The sequence below is a fragment of the Cibotium barometz genome, chromosome 35 (genome assembly GCF_041138505.1).
Source record: "Cibotium barometz isolate CiBa-2024 chromosome 35, ASM4113850v1, whole genome shotgun sequence".
Lineage (NCBI taxonomy): Eukaryota > Viridiplantae > Streptophyta > Polypodiopsida > Cyatheales > Cibotiaceae > Cibotium > Cibotium barometz.
Window position 1 is genome coordinate 35,218,656 of NC_141080.1, and position 13,285 is coordinate 35,231,940.

The 13,285-nt window shown below is 45.8% G+C and overlaps 1 protein-coding gene across 10 annotated transcripts in view; it reads left to right on the top strand.

Annotated features, from left to right (window-relative positions):
* The window catches only part of LOC147618379 (uncharacterized), a 298,368-nt gene that overhangs the window by 274,231 nt on the left and 10,852 nt on the right, over positions 1 to 13,285 (top strand). The gene's annotated exons all lie outside the window — the stretch shown is intronic.

Sequence of the window (13,285 nt, forward strand, 5' to 3'; positions counted from 1 at the left end):
CATAGCATGTAGATGAGGCCAGCCCCAAGGCATCCCCCAAAGTGTGGGCTAGCCTTGCAAGGGGTAGACAACCCCTATTCTTGCATATAGGGACAAGTGGCAGCCTGTCACCAATTTGGTCCTCTCACCAGTCTTGAACAATGTTTCACACACTGTCTGGAACCAAGGTGTGAACGGGGATTTTCCACAGAAGAAAGCTACAACATTTTACTGGCATGGTTTGGCCTAAAAAGATGGCCATGTAGCATGTGTAGCATGGGATTTTATCCAATAAAGTGACTTATAATATCCATAAGTCGGTGTGTTCACATATCATTAATGATGGCTGGACATACTATTGTTTTTGGGCTTGGATAGGTGGACAAAAGGAGGCGCCTGGATGAAACTTGGGCATCAAGCGAGGAAAAGCATAAAAGCTGATATATTTGGACAAGTTCAGTTATTTTTGGGCTAAAACTTGGGAGTACAAGCCAAGGAAAGCATAAAGTTGATATTTTTGGGCTAAAACTTGGAGTACAAGCCAAGGAAAGCATAAAAGTGGATATTTTGGGCATACTTAGCCTCTTTTGGCAAAAACGAAAAGCACGATCTTATAAATAGAGCTGGTTGACTTTATTAAAAGGGGAAGAGGGGCTGTTTTATAGGAGGCGGCGCATGAGATCAGAAGAAGAAGCGACCAGCAGCTTTTTGGATTCCTCTCCTTGCTTTGCTGGCCGTACAGCCAGGTGCAGCTGAAGTCATATTCTCTCTCAGTTTGGGGCTGGTCGACTGCAGCAGTGGTGCTCTTATCTTCCTCTTTTCTGACTGGCTGCACACAGTACAGCAGCCACCTGGCTCTTGTCTCTTTCTTGTGATGGTCGTACACTGCAGCAATGGTTCAGCAGCAGTACGACAGCCGTACAGCACTACATGGTCGCCGTACAGCATCCCTACAGTCAGCCCCATGCGTGGTTTGTCAGCTAGTCTTTTTCCGGTGCCCTAGCAGGCAAAAGGGCGGTGTTTTGGGGGCTGATTATTGGGCTATTTGTCACAGTTTTTGGGACAGCTTTGAGGCTTTCTGATCTGATTTATGGATGGTTTATGAGCTGATTTTTGGGGACTATTTTGGACAGCCTCTAGAGCTATGTTTGTATCGTGGCTCTAGACTTGAGTTCTGGGCAAGAGTTTTTGTGCTGGTGCTTTGTGGAAAATCCGGTGCTGTATGCACTTGCACCTTGGTATCTTGTAAAAGCTTCTATGTGAATAAAGAAGTTCCTACAGGGGGCTGGCTGTTCCGGGTCAGTGCGGTGTTATTGTGTAGTGATGCCCTGTCTTTCGTATTTGAAGTGTTGGTCTATTCTTATTGTTCCAAGTCCCCCATCGGTTTCATTGTTGGTATCAGAGCTTAGGCTTTCTTGGAAGCAAAGGCTTCCTTCCAACAATGAGAAAAAGAAGTGGGGACTACAATGATTAACAATGATTAACAATTTAGCTATTGGGCTTATGGAAGCAACCATGTATCCATAGCATGAGAAGTAGACAGCTTGGCGCATAAGGAGAAAGGCTTCCTTCCAACAATGAGAAAAAGAAGTGGGGACTACAATGATTAACAATGATTAACAATTTAGCTATTGGGCTTATGGAAGCAACCATGTATCCATAGCATGAGAAGTAGACAGCTTGGCGCATAAGGATTTATGGATTCACAGAATTTAACCTCGAAGTATGGAGTTGGTTTTATGTGCCCATGTTCAACACTTGTTCCATATGGACTATTCTGGATTTTGAATCAAATTTTGTTCAAGCGAGTTATATGGAGCTATATTTCAAGGTATCTTATGTGTATGCTGAGGAGATATTTATTTTGGCTTCACGCGACGAACCTGGGAAAGAAAAGCTAAGTATACTTTGAGTTTTATCAAGTTGATGCTTTTTGCCAATATTTGGAATTTTGTACATGTTGTACTCCCTTGCTAACGCAAGTGGAGAATGTTTCTCATGTCTATCTTGAGATGTGTTTTAGGAAAGTTATTTTTCTGAAAGACGTTGGAAAACATTTATGATTCTGGAAAAGGCTTTTCTATGATTTTAATATATAGTTTATGGTTTTGGTCTTGTGTATTGGAGGCTTCTAGCAGTATGGGATGCTAGAATTGTCGCCTACACAAGGATCTCATATGGGGAATATTCTAGTGGTACGGGACGCTAGAATATGTTGCATATGCAGTTACAAAACTGTGAATTATTTATTAGTATCATGGTTTGGTTGATTCTAGTCTATGAGATGTTTTGAAACCAACATGGCAGGTATTCTGTGCTCATATGGTTGGTCGAAGATATGCAGGGCTGTCCTAGAAAACAGCGTGCCAGTTGAGCTTCCCTAGTTTGTGTGAACATGTGCTTATTTTGGCGGCTTTACGAAGAAGGATTTTCTCACATCGATCATGCCATGGCACATCCCTTTTGCATGTATGTGGATGGATTCCCGGAAGGACTTTGGTGTGAGCCCACTAACATGTCAATAGGACTTTATATCTTATGAGGCTTGACATGATAAAACATGTGTGGCTTGTGAGGCTCGACATGACAAGACATGTGTAATGAAGTAGATTTGGTGTCACATACACATGGGGGATGGGGCCTAGGCACTTGGGTTTAGAGTCATTTACATATGTGCTTTTGGGAGCTTTGGGCTATATGATATATTGGGCTCATGGGCATTGTACACACATTATTGATCATTTTGACTACTACCTTTCTTGGAGCTCTTATGTCCAAACTTTCATGGTGAACTTCTCCCTCTTGAGAGGCTGTGTACTCCATTATGAGTGCAATAGGTGCTACTCCCTATGATGAGTGGGACGTGTGTACTCCATGCTAATGAGTGCAATCCTTAGGTTTCCTTCATTGCATTGGTATCAGAGCTTTGTTACGAAGTGGATTGGGTGTCACATACACATGGGGATGGGGTGTTTAGGCTAGACCTTAGTAGGAATTACTTTTAGCATATGTATGAATCCTTAGTCTATTTTGGGGACTTTTCATATCTTAGAAGTTGAAAAGTCATTTAGCTCTTGAAAAGGGAGAAGGCTTTTCACGTATGGACGTTCTTGATACTAGGCGGATTTTCTGTGTAGCTATGGCGGATTTCTGAATAATGCAAGATGCAGTTTGTTAGTCTATTTGTCTTATTCCTGTTTCTTGTACTTTGCATATTTAGTGTCTTGAGTGTAGATACAATGTAGGCGAAGTAGTAGTGGTTATCCACAGTAGAAGAAGAAGGATTTTTCATTCGCAGATATGGATATTTATGTAATCAGATAGTTGACAATTATTTTGACAATGAAGATGCAGTGTGTTTTGTCAATCTGGTTGTCACTGTGGCGTTGTCATTCAGTTTGTCAGTTTGTTTGTCAGAAAGTCTGAATTTCCCTTGAAGTTTATGAAAGATGTGATAAGCAGTAAACACTGGCGATTCACGGTGGTTTCAACCACAATGGTTGATTAGGATGGAGCCTACAATAGGAGCATGCAAAGCAAGTGCTATAGATTCAGGCACTGCTGCAGATTCAGGAAGCGAAATCAGATTCAGGTGCTGTTTCGAAATCACATTCAAGAGGCGAAATCAGATTCAAGAGGCGAAATCAGATTTAGGAGGTAAAATTTGATTCAGACATAATCAGGCTGTGCAGAAGATTGAAGAAGAATCAGTTTGTCTATTTTCAAGAAGGGTGTAATTCGAATGACGGTGCTTATGAAGGGTGTTCATAGTCGAGTTTGCTTTCTTCTGTAAGGGGCATGAGTGCCAAGAAGATGCGGAGCAGCAGTTATTGTCAAACAACCCTCACCAAAACAAACTCGTCATCCGTGGATCACGGTCACTAATGATAGACGTAGGCAAGCCATGATACTTGAAGATGTTCGCCATGAACAACTTCACCATATGATCCACTTTAATTGTCTTCCGCACGGGAATGAAATGAGCCTGCTTACTGAACCTGCATATGATAGTCCAGATGCCATCATTTCCCGTTTGCATCCGTGGAAGATCAAATACAAAATCCATGGCAATGCTCTCCCAAGGTCTATCCGGAATAGGTAAAGGCTGTAATAACCCTGGTGTCTTCTGACGGTGAAACTTTACCTTCTGACATACGATGCATTGCCTCACAAAGGCATCAACATCTCTTCTCAAGGTTGGCCAATAAAAGAAAGTCTCCACTGCTTTGACCGTGGCGTCAATACCTCTATGACCTGCATACGGTGGAGCATGACTTTCAATCATAACCTTGAGTCGCAATGGCCTGGTAACACACAGTCTGCCATGCATCAATAAAAACCCATCTCTGAGAGTGTAATGCTCATGCCGCTGACCCTCAGACATCTGATCATACAACCTTTCAAAATCCTCATCATGGGCATACTGCTCTTTCATTTCATCAAGCTCATGATGATAAGCAAGTGAAACTGCAGAGACCTGTGGCTTGCGTGACAAAGCATCTGCCACTACATTCTTTTTGCCTTCCACATGCACAATCTGAAAGTGAAACATTGACAAAAAGTTTGCCCAACGCATATGCTTCTCTGAAAGCTTAGTCTGCGTGAGGAAGTATCGCAAGGTCTGATGATCTGTCTGCACAGTGAAATCAGCCCCAAGCAAGTAGTGTTTCCATGTAGAAAGAGCGTGAATTACAGCCAACATCTCTTTCTCATACACCTGTAAATGCTTCTCAGCATCTTGCAAAACTCTACTCTCATAGGCTATCACATGTCCCTCCTGCATGAGAACTGCACCAATGCTACTTCCACATGCATCACACTGGACAACAAAAGCCTTTCGGAGGTCCGGTAACACCAATACTGGGTCCGAAGTAAGCTTTTCTTTGAGCTTTTTGAATGCTGTAATTTCCCGATCAGCCCATCTAAACGGAGTTGCTTTCTTCGTCAAAGCATGAAGAGGCGAAGCAATTTCAGCAAAGTGCCGTATGTAACGCCTGTAATAGGAACACAATCCTAGAAAGCTGCGTACATCATGCACGGTCCTCAAAGCTGGCCAATTAAGTATTGCTTCCACCTTTGCTGGATCCATACGGACTCCATGACCAGACACAATATGCCCCAAGAAATGTATCTCCTGCAAAAAGAACTCACTCTTCTTGCCATTAACCACCAATCTATGGTTTCTGAGTTCTGCAAACACAATGGCCAAATGCCTTCTATGCTCTTCCTCAGTTCGTGAATGCACAATCATATCATCAAAGAATGTGCCCACAAACTCTCTATGAGGCCTGAAAATCCTGTCCATCATTCTGTTAAATGTGGCAGGCGCATTTGTCAAACCAAAGGGCATAACCAAGAACTCATACAACCCAAACGTGGTTCGGAATGCTGTCTTATGCACATCCTCGGGTCTAATGCGTATCTGATGATACCCGCTTTTCAAGTCAATACGACTAAAAACTGTGGAGCCCTGTAAGCGGTCCAAGATGTCATCGATCCTCGGTATGGGGAATCGATTCTTGATGGTATTCTTGTTCAGCGCCCTGTAATCAATACACATGCGCCAAGAACCATCCTTCTTTTGCACTAAGAGCACAGGTGAGCAAAAGGGTGATGAGCTAGGCTGAATCAACCCCTTATTTAGAAGCTCCTGCACCTGACTCATAATCTCTTCCTGTTGGGCTGCACTAACACGATACGGCGGTCTATTCGGTGGAGTACTACCAGGAATCAGATCTATGGCATGATCTTCTGGCCTCTCAGGAGGTAATTCTCCTGGCAATGACTCGGAAAAACAGTCTTGAAACCCACTTAAGAAATCAGCCCTGTCCTTATCTAACATTGACAAATTAGACTTAGACTCATCATCTTGTGCATCCTTTACATAAATCAAGTACGCGGAAAGATGCTTTTTCATTACTGATGAAATCGCCGAAGCGGATACAATAGGAACAGATTCCCCTTTGAGTTTTACATCCAATACATGCTCTTTCCCTCTATGAGTCAGAGTAATTTTCCTATTGTAAGTATCCACCACCGCATGTACCCTGTGGCACCATGGCATCCCCAACAAAACATCACAGCCATCCAAAGGCATGATGAAGAACTCTTCGCTGTCCACATAACCCTGCAAATGAAGCCGAAGCTTCCCAATGATAGGAGTAACGGGTTCTACATACCCTGGACAAGCCATATTTGCCTCATGTAACGGCCCCATCTCCTCTGCGCGAATCCCCAATCGGCTAGCCAAATCTGGTGATATGAAGTTGGCTCTAGCACCTGTGTCAAAGAAGATCAAAGCATTCTGATCTCTCACTTTGCCCCATGCCCTGCACAACTCTGTAGCTTCACCACCTAGCTGCTCCCCCACAAGATCAGGAACTAAGCCTGCAGAAGGCTTTGGTTTCTTTGGCTTGGGCTCTCCTTTATTGTCAGGGTCCTTCTTGGACGTTCTTTTGGGACAATTGAATGACATATGCCCCTCTTCAGTACAGTAAAAACACTTTTGAGCATCTCTCAAAGCCTGTCTTTCCTCAGAAGTCCTTTTGGGCATTGGCAACTTCTTATACTTTGTCTCTGAAGACCCTTTAGTATCACGAGAAGCATGCCCAAATTTTTCAGCTTTCTTGCCCAATTTCTTACTGCCTTTAAACCCAGATGAACCACCTGTGAGTAACGCATTAGCTGTCATAGCATTTTCAATCATCTGTGACATGTTCGTTACTCTTGTCTTTATACAGTAATCTCGTACCTCCTTGGGCAGCCCACAAAAATATTTCTCAACCTGCTCAGATAATGGCACGGCACGGTAAGAAGTCACTGGGAGTAGAGCTTCCCAAAACTTCTTGTTATAGTCCTCCAAACTATCACACTTTGAAGCATCCAGCTTGTGCCATGCGGTCATAACATCCACCTCAAATGTAGATGTGAGCCATACAAAAGAGAAGACCTGTTTGAATTGGACCCATGTGGTGGGTGCTATGCCCTGCAAAAGAAGAGTAGACCACCACTGCAAAGCATTGCCCTTGAGAAAAGTGGCAGCTTTCCTCACCTTCGAGGACTCTGTGTAATTCCCACCAGAAAAAGCAGCATCAAACTGCTGTAAAAAGGTAAGTGCCTTCAATTTATCCTTGGCCCCACTGAAAGTGTCAAACTTCACTGCAGCTCCCCCTTCCTTGTAATCCTTCGCCTTTCCCATAGGCGTTAGATTATCATATGGAAGTGGTTTTGTAAGATTGCTGCCCCCAACATTCATACCCATCATGGGGTCAACATTTCCCATTCCAGCACCAGGCATACCATACATCCCAGCCATGTTTCCAATGCTGCATACCTGGCTGCATGCCACCAAACATATTGCCTTGCATCCCAGGTTGCATGCTTCCAAACATATTTCCAGCCATACCGGACTGCATACCACCATACATATTCCCCTGCATGCCAGGCTGAAAATTGGCTCCAAAAGGCCCATACATACCCATGCCTCCCTGAGGATAACCCCCAGTCATGGATTGGAACACCGAGCCACCACCAAAGTACCCTGGATGCATGTTCTGCTGAGGAATAGGTGGCTGTCCATAGAAGGAACTCTGTGGGTTAGCACCAAAAGCATGCTGCATATTCGGAAACTGGGCAGGAGATGGATCCTGTTGAGTGGTACCACTATGACCCTGAGAAAGATTCTTTGAACGAACCTTCTTCTTCTTTTTCTGGGGCTCTGTGCGGGGCTCTGTGCGAGATCTCATAAATTCAGCAAATCTCTCACTCTGAGTGAGCTGCATAAAAGTATCCATAACACTAGCCAAGCGATCTTTGAACCGAGCATCATCATCCTCTTTACCATGCACATCGTCTGGCTGTGTTACATCCTCATAAGGCCCAACATCTGCAGCCTGTTCTCCTGCAAAAATATCCTCAGATACATCTCTTTCAGGAGAAGACTCTTGCTCTTCTTCTTCTTGATAGAAGTACTCTTCCTCTGTATCAGACATGATTGCTGAATTTTCAGCGATGGCTTTCTCCAAAGCAACCACGAGCTCACCCCCTTCGGAAAGTTGATGATTGGTCCCGGCAACGGAACCTTGAAACCGGCCTCTGATAGAAAACCAGAGTGCGGTAGGAGCAATCACCCGTCCACTTGTAGTCTAGATGAGAAACAAAACACAGATTGGAGCTAGAGTGCCCAAATCTGAAAACACAACGACACCTGTTGGCCCCAAAGCTTGGCGCCCCTTGCGGTATTTCTTTATTCAATTAAAATAATATGTATGGCTAAGTACAACACAAAGACCAGCCAAGAGTTTACACCTGTAAGTCCAATCTGACGGCCCACAAATCCTTCTCAGCACAGAGGATCTATGCACACAGATCTGTGTCCTCAAGCAACACACTGTGCCTCCCTCTGATCAGCCAAGATCACAAAGCAGGCCAGCCATGGGCATACATCTGGCATAACTCAAGAGCATGATACATCTTCTCAGCTCAAACATACATGTGCTGTCCAATCTCTGTCTTAATCCCTTGTCAATCTGCCAAACCCCTCCTCTCACAAGGAGCCAGATAACACATACCTGCAGCAGACATCAAGCAGTAGAAAGAGAGATGGATGAACAGAAACAGAGCTTACCAAGTTCAGCTCGTGAAACAACACTCGAGGAAGCTACAGCACCAATCTGTGCCTGCAGGCACTTGAATCCACAATCCTGCTTCACACGTGTGCTTGCACTTGCCTGTATCCTCCTCCTGATGCTCACTCCTATGCTGTCCTTGTAAAGTACAGATCTGAAAATCAGCACAGTACCCGTCTGTACCGCCTCGGGATACGTGCCAGGCGTTGTACTAGCATAAACAGCCTGCTGTCCACTTCTGTACCTGCCTGAATTTGAGAAAACAGGCCTGTCCAGCACCTGTCCAGCACCTGTTAACACCTCTGCAGCAACTGTACCTTCTGTACCTTGCTACCCGTACACTGTACGGCAGCTGTACAAGGTGTACTTGCTGAAAAACAGTCTGTACAGCCTGTACAGGGCTTCTGCGCAGCCAAACCAGCAGCAATCCTGAGCGCCGCCAGCAACAGAGGAGAAAGAGAGAGAGAGAGTGTGCCCAGTTCTGGCCGTACAGTGCTGTACGGCTGGTTCCACTCAGAAAAACAGCAACCAAACTGGTCTTCAGCAGTCGCCTCCTCCTTCTTGAGCTTTTCCACGCTAGTCTTCAAGCGCATGAAGGAACCTCTCCTTTTGCTACACGATTCCCCAAAAAGGGAAGAGAGAGAGAGAAGAGAGAGAAAACTCCTCCCCAATTTAATCCCTAGGGCCCCAACTTTAATAAGTTCCTAGGGCCACTAAGGCCTAGGGGCAAACTCCAATAAACATTAAAAATTAATGTTTCTAGTTTCCCCCTTCACACCTAGGGATGTCCACACATCGTAAACTCTGTCCGGGCACCCGCCATGTGAATCATAAAATATTCTGACTCTGCAACCACCATGCCCACACTTGTCCTGCTCCATTTTCACAGGGCCATGACAGTTATGGTTCTTGGAAGTCAGATACTGAATGGTAATACATTATGGAGAATTCACTATAGTCTTCATATTCTTATTTTGTAAGATCAGTAGTAAGGCAGCAAGGTTCATAGCAACAAGGAGGATCATGGCGGATTTTGGCAGTACGGCAGATTTTGACAGTTATTTTGACAATGAAGATGCAGTGTGTTTTGTCAATCTGGTTGTCACTGTGGCGTTGTCATTCAGTTTGTCAGAAAGTCTGAATTTCCCTTGAAGTTTATGAAAGATGTGATAAGCAGAGGCACTTGGGTTTAGAGTCATTTACATATGTGCCTTTGGGGGCTTTGGGCTATATGATATATTGGGCTCATGGGCATTGTACACACACATTATAGATCATTTTGACTATTATAGATCATTTTGATATATTGGACTCATGGGCATTGTACACACACATTATAGATCATTTTGACTATTACCTTTCTTGGAGCTCTTATGCCCAAGCATTCATGGTGAACTTGTCTCGCTTGAGAAGCTATGTTTGTACTCCATTATGAGTGCAATAGGTGCTACTCCCTATGATGAGTGGGGCATGTGTGTACTCCAGGCTAATGAGTGCAATCCTTAGGTTTCCTTAATTGCATTAGTATTAGAGTCTTGTCTTTGATCCAAGATTTTTGAAAATTTTAAAAAATTCTTGATTTTCTTGATTTTCTTGATTTTCTTGGAGTTTCTTGGGAATTTTCTTGATTTTCTTGATTTTGATTAAATTTATTGATCAAGAAATTGGGGCAGCTGCTCCAAAATTTGAGGGACAGGACCAAAATTGGGAGAAATTAGTTGCTAATCTTGATTAAGTTTTCTTAATCCAAAACATTTTTGATCTTCCCTTCTTCTCCACATGTTTGAATTCTGAGGGAAAATAGGGTTTCAGTTTCCTGCCATCATTGAGCAACATTGTTTGAGGGTTTTGATGGAGCAATTCAAGAGCTTCCTATTGATCCTATCACTTGGTTGATTTAATCTTCTTTCCATGAAATCAGACTGAATCAAACGCTCTTTTGAGTGCATTTGGAGGGAGATGGGAACACCGTTTTTACTACTGTTGACTGTGGAACGCCATTTTTGCTGCTGTAGATTGTCTTGTCGTGCCATGCTCGTGGAGCTTACTTCAGTCCATACAAAGCCTTAGGAAGCTCAAAACCAGGTGGCTGATCCATATACACTTCTTCTTGCAAGTCACCATGCAAGAACACATTTTTTGATGGATGTAAAAACCAGCCTTTAGCTGTAGCCACCGTAATCACAACTCTCACAATTGCCATCTTTGCAACTGGGGCAAATGTCTCCTCATAATCAATCCCATATGTCTGCGCATATCCTTTGGCTACCGATCTAGCCTTGTACCTGCTTATGCTACCATCACTGTTATGTTTCACCTTATACACCCACTTACAACCAATAGCTTTCTTGCCTTCAAGCAATGGCACCAAATCCCAAGTCTCATTTCCATACAATGCATCCATCTCCTCATCCGTAGCACACATTTTCAATAGCCTCATCAAAACATGTGGGTTCTACAACCTACACAACTTTTGCTATATAAACATAGTGATGTGCTACATAACCATCATAAGTCAACCTCTGCACAGGGTTTTTGACTCTTCCAAATCTTTGTAACTTTGCATTCATGGCTTCCATAGCCTTCTTCACACCAGGTGTCCTCATTGTTGGAATCAGCTCTTGCAAGCACACACACACTCACACAAACCCTAGAAGAGAACACACAAGGTGAGACTGAAAATTCTTTTTTTTTTTTTTTCTGAGAAAAGATCCTTTCATTAGTTATATAAAAACGCCCGTAGGGCTACAAAAGATCTCTCCTGCTCCTGAAAGAGAGAAGAGCAGTGAATACATCATGGCAGCCCGGGAGACTCTCCCTAGGTGCTGCAAAATACAAGCATCAGTATAAAGAACTGAGCGGCTAAATCATACAATAGGAGGGGGGAAGAGCCAAACAGGTGGCCTGTAGTACCAACGGGGGGATCCCGTGTGTAGGGTGTAGAACGGGCCGCAGCGCCAAGTGGTGTGAAAGGCCTGGCGTCGTAAGATCGCCTCATCCGAGTCTCCCCGGCGGATGCGGTCGTACTGTCCTCGCAGGGTGTGGATCAACTCCTGCCAAATCCCCCGAACAGTCTCTGCTGGTGGCTCTAATCTCCCCTCGAAGGCCGTAAAGCACCGGGCCCTCCAGGTGAACCAGATGGTGAGGCTGCTGAGGAGCTCCCATCGTAAATCCCTCTCCTGTGTCCAGCTGGCGGACGAGAAATCCGGTGCCGACACCAGGCGAGGCTGGCCCCTAATAAATCTGATGGCCTGACTGCCCTGCTCCATCTCATAGCCCATAGCAGGCCCTGACGAAGTCGACCAAGCAGCGGCACCCCACGTAAACATACCCTCTGGAGAGAGGGGGGCCAGAATACGCAGCATCCGCAGCCAAATCTGCTGTGCCTGAGGGCAGTCCCAAAGGCAATGTCTCTGTGTCTCCATAGGGTGGCCGCATCGGACGCAGGCCGCCGGAAGACCGCTGTAAACAAGCCAAGTGCCAACTACTGAGCCCCTGTGGGCAACCAGCCACCACTGAAAAGCCGAGATCCTGCGGGCCTGTCGACTAGCCCAGAGCCGAGCCCAAAAATCCTCCAGGAACTCCTGTGAGAGTCCCTGCAATCGCCAATGCCCCGCTGCCGCTGGAGAAACCGTCCTCCTCGCCGTCAAAATATGCCGTCCCAGCCGAACAGTATACTGGAAAAAGGTGATCTCTGTGGCCTCAAGGGATGCATAAGGATCATGCCACTCGTACTCCCCGGGGTCCCACTGCAGCCGGGCCAAGGGGCGCGCTGCATATGCCCATATGCGCCAATCCGGGAGCACATCAGCAGGGTCGGGGTCAATATGCCACTTCCGAGAAGCGGCAGCCACTACCCGGATCCTCTGAAAGGTGCACTCTGCAACCAAAGGCGACTCCACCTCCACTCTCTGGAGTCTGCCCTCATCCTGAATCTCATAGTAGAGGCATCTGCCATCCTCAGTGCTAGCTCTGACAGCAATCAGGATCTCCAACTGTGTAAAGGCTCCCATCCACCGTGGGGCCACTGGCTCGAGAGGTGTGAACCACCCTCTGTAAGTGCCTCCTGAATATCATCCCTCATAATCAACCCCCCTCTGAAGTGACTCAGCCTCTCCACTTGGATCTCCTCTGGTAGACTGCAGAAAGCCTGCCAATCTCCAAAACTACGAGCTGGGCCTGCCGCTAAAGGTCCCCAGGCTAGACGAGGCCGAGAACCCAGCATATGACCCTGCTCCGTACGAACCGCTGGGCTCCAGATGAGCGGCTGCCTGGCCCGCTCCTCAACACAAGAAGGAGGCCGCTGAGAGAGCCCCGGTCTCAGCAGCTCCCAAGCTCTCAGGATACTCAAAGCAAATCTGTCCTCCCATCCTCTACTGAGGCCTGTCCTCCTCATCTCTATGAAGATCCAGCGAATCTCTGGTGCCCAAGTACCCCCTGCAGGGGGCGCCCGAGCCTGCAGTCACTGCAAGAGGAGCTCTTTCCAAGGCTCAGCGCCGCCTGGAAGCAACCCCCGAACAATAAGCTTCCCCAATAAGGCTCTACTCTGATCGACTGGATCTATAATGTCCAAACCGCCCTGAGCCAGCGGAAGTGTAATAACTGCCCATGCAACCTTTGCCCGAGCTGGCTGACCGTCCCGCCCAGACCACAGAAAGTTCCTGATCAGCCTCTGTACC